Source organism: Nematolebias whitei, chromosome 3 (assembly GCF_014905685.2).
Source record: "Nematolebias whitei isolate Nwh7 chromosome 3, NemWhi1, whole genome shotgun sequence".
In the NCBI taxonomy this organism is placed as follows: Eukaryota; Metazoa; Chordata; class Actinopteri; order Cyprinodontiformes; family Rivulidae; genus Nematolebias; species Nematolebias whitei.
The window spans coordinates 54,995,848-55,000,264 of record NC_056500.1 but is presented as its reverse complement, the minus strand read 5'-3'; positions in this window follow the sequence as shown (position 1 = coordinate 55,000,264).

Sequence of the window (4,417 nt, the reverse complement as noted above, 5' to 3'; positions counted from 1 at the left end):
GTAACTGTGTCAGGAAACAGCCTCTGATTGTAAAGTAAGCTAGCAGCTAACAGGAAGCTAAACTCTACACTGCTGCTGCTGTCAGTGCTGTAACATTAAAATGTTTAACTTTATCTATTAATGTAAAATCTCTGACATCTTCCAACTCTGTTGTTTAGAATAGCTTTTTAAATATTGAATTAAAAACTATATGTCAAACCATTTCCATGTTCTGGTGATTAATAATTTCTCTTTTTACTTTCTTCTTGTGTCCATCTTTCTCAGCAGCAGCTCATCTAACCAGCATGACACAGTCATCAAGACTTTACTGCAGTGTGCCATGTTGTTCCAATTATAAACAAAAAACACCGTATTTGAGTTTCATGATTTTCCTGAGGACAAAGAAATACGTTCCCGTTGGGTCAGAGCGATCAGGAGAGATGAAGGGCCAACTTTTAAAATCCTTCTCACTGTTTGCTGCGTTTTTTTATTTGTTACATGTGGTGCATTTGTGTTTGCGTGTTTTTGAGTTTGCATGTGTTTTTTTTAGTTTGCATTTTTTTTGTGTGTTTGCATTTCTTTTTGTGTTTGCGTGTTTTTGTTTGTGTTTGCGTTTTATTTTTTGTGTTTGCATTTTGTTTGTGTTTGCGTGTTTTTGAGTTTGCATCATACGTGTGTTTGCTGCGTGTTTACACCCGTCGGCCACTGTAGATTTGAGAGAAAACAACAACTTATAGAGCAGTATGACACAAACAGGGAACAAGAAGACAAAATGCCTAGGCCTTGCTAAAAAGGTTGCAGAAGAAAGAAGAATTTACAAAAACTTTTAAAGTTTTGACTTAAAATATAAAGTGCTGCATCATTTCACTTGTAAAATACTTAATCAAAGATGTGATTGACAGAACGACATACATCACAAGGAAGTAAACTTTTGTGCATGTATTTGTATTTATCTCAAGATTTATACATCATATATGTATGTGTATATGTATATATATGTATATGTATATATATGTATATGTATGTATATGTATATATATGTGTATGTATATGTATAGGTATGTATGTATATATATATGTGTATATATATATATATGTATATATATATATGTATATGTATGTATATGTATATATATTTGTATATGTATATATATGTATATGTATGCATATGTATATATATATGTATATGTATATATATGTATATGTATGTATATGTATATGTATATATATGTATGTGTATATATGTATATATATGTATATGTATATATATATATATATGTATGTGTATATATGTATATATATGTATGTGTATATATGTATATATATGTATATATATGTATATGTATATATATGTATATGTATGTATATGTATATGTATATATATGTATGTGTATATATGTATATATATGTATATATATATATATATATATATATATGTATGTGTATATATGTATATATATGTATGTGTATATATGTATATATATGTGTATGTATATATATGTATATGTATGTATATGTATATATATGTATATGTATGTATATGTATATATATGTATATGTATGTATATGTATATATATGTATATATGTATATGTATATATGTATATGTATATATATGTATATATGTATATATGTATATGTATATATACTGAACTGAAATAAACTGAACTGAATTGAGTTAAATTGTCCCTAGGTGAGAGAAAGAGTGAATGGTTGTTTGTCTCGTTTGTCTCTATGTGTCCCTGTGATGGACTGGAGACCTGTCCAGGGTGTCCCCCAACCCTCCCACAGTGATAGCTGGACATAGGCACCGGCGACCCCCATGACCCAAAATGGAAGAAGCGGGTAAAGATAATGGAGAGATGGATATATACATATATTAGTGATGGGCAAATATTAAAAAATTTAATTGCTATTAATCTCAAATATTTTTGTGATCAATCACAAATAATCTAATTAGTATGCACAAAATGAAATTATAACTTAAAGATGTTTAGAACATTTTAAGGTACTGTTTTATATAAAAAATGTTCAATAAATTAAAAAGGTACTTTTTAACAGCAGTGTTCTCCTAACAAATAAAGTATTTCCAATAACAAACTTCCATCCATCCATTTTCTTTACCCGCTTATTCCATTTTGGGTCACGGGGGTCGCCGGTGCCCATGTCCAGCAATCACTGTGCGAGGGGCGGGGTACACCCTGGACAGGTCTCCAGACCATCACAGGGCCACATAGAGACAAACGAGACAAACAACCATTCACTCTCTCACTCACACCTAGAGACAATTTAGAGTTACCAATCAGCCTAACATGCATGTTTTTGGTCTGTGGGAGGAAACTGGAGTACCCGGAGAAAACCCACGCATGCACGGAGAGAACATGCAAACTCCACCCAGAAAGGCCCCTGGACTGGGGTTTGAACCAGGGACCTGCTCTCTGAGAGGCAGCAGCTCTACCAGCTGCACCACCCAATAACAAACACGAACATATCAAATATGAAACCAAAGCTATTTGCCAGCGCAAAAGGTTTTAGTTTATTTTAGAGAGAAAATAAAAAGATTCCTTCAAACACAAAACCACAATCATGTAAAAAGATTAGATTCCACAAGAATCTAATAATTATTTCACTTTGAAATTATTTTTAGTTTTTAATTTGCGGCAGTCCCAGCTGCATGTATGCAGCTTAAAACTTTACTTTGTTTTCTGTAACTACAGACATTATCTTATTTTGAAGAAGATGGTTTTAAACTAAAACAGGTCTCTGTTGTAAATGAGTCCTCGAGACTCAATGGGAACTAACCTGTATAAATAAAAGGTTGAATGAATAAACCTTTAACTTCATTTATTTATTCATGTTCCTCATGGGGAAAATCAACGTTCTTATTTAACTGCTTAAAAATAATAGTTTTAAATATTTCCTCCACTAAAAACTAGTCTGTCTTATAGAGCTGCCAGCCTCAAATAAATATCCATCCATTATCTTTACCCGTTTATTCCATTTTGGGTCACGGGGGTCGCTGGTGCCCATGTCCAGCAATCACTGTGCGAGGGGCGGGGGACACCCTGGACAGGTCTCCAGTCCATCACAGGGACACATAGAGACAAACGAGACAAACAACCATTCACTCGCTCACTCACACCTAGGGACAATTTAGAGTTACCAATCAGTCTAACATGCATGTTTTTGGACTGTGGGAGGAAACTGGAGCACCTGGAGAAAACCCACGCATGCACGGAGAGAACATGCAAACTCCACCCAGAAAGGTCCCTGGACCGGGGTTTGAACCAGGGACCTGCTCGCTGAGAGGCAGCAGCTCTACCAGTTGCGCCACCGTGCTGCCCTCAAATAAATATATATAATTTAAATTATTTTTATCCATCCATCCATCCATCCATCCATCCATCCATCCTGGATGATGCCAACAGAACGGTCTGATGCTTGGTTCTGTTGGCCCAGTCAGAGGAGTTCTGGAGCCCGTCCTCTGCACAGAGTCAGACCTCCTAGTGGGGCTTGGCCAACTTATGCGTATTTTTTCTTTTTTTCTTATTCTTCGTGCAGATTTTGTGGCGCTATACTTTGACCCTCCATCAGAAAGGAGAGGTTGTTTACCTGTTCGGGGAGGGGGGGTTAATGCAAAGGATGATGGGTGTGTTTTGTCAGTGATCGCTGCAGCTCTCCTCTAACACGACTCAGATCTGATTTTCAGGAAATAAGATGTGGTGGATTATTTATCACAACTCTGGTTTGGCTTGAGGGGGGTGTTGATTTGCTCTAAAGGGGGTAAACGTCCGTTAGAGCAGGAGGAGACGTGTCCACCAGTTATGAAGATGGCAGAGAGCTACTTGTTTTTAATTGTGCTCTCCAGTACAACTGTATTTTGTCCCGATGTGAAGAACAAACTCCATGGAGCAACATATGAAGGCATTTTAAACCCTTCCCACACTCTTGCAATATTCTAAACAATGTTTCCAAACTTTAAATGCTCTAAAAGAGCACAACATGTCATCCCTCACTTTGCCTTGCTGCTCTTTGCCACATGCAAGCACTCTTGGCCACGCCCACTTTCCTGCTCTACACAAGAACAGCTGATCAGCTGCAGCAGGAAGCTTATCGTGCAGTAAGGGCTGCACAGAAGTGAAGGAGGGAGCTGTTTCTGCAGCTGTAGGCTGCACAAAGGGGCAGCAGGTCCTAAATAATTTAATAATTTAAAATGTATATTTTTTAAAATAAAAATTCCATGTTGATCATGTGACTCATCCATCAATCAGCCAAATGTGTGTCATGTCCAATCTTTTTTTGAAAAACCGCAATAGAGCGAGTCCACGAAACATGAACCGCGAAGTAGCGAGGGACTACTGTATATAAATAAATAAATTATGTATATATATGCATATATATACACACATATATATATATATATACATATATATATATAT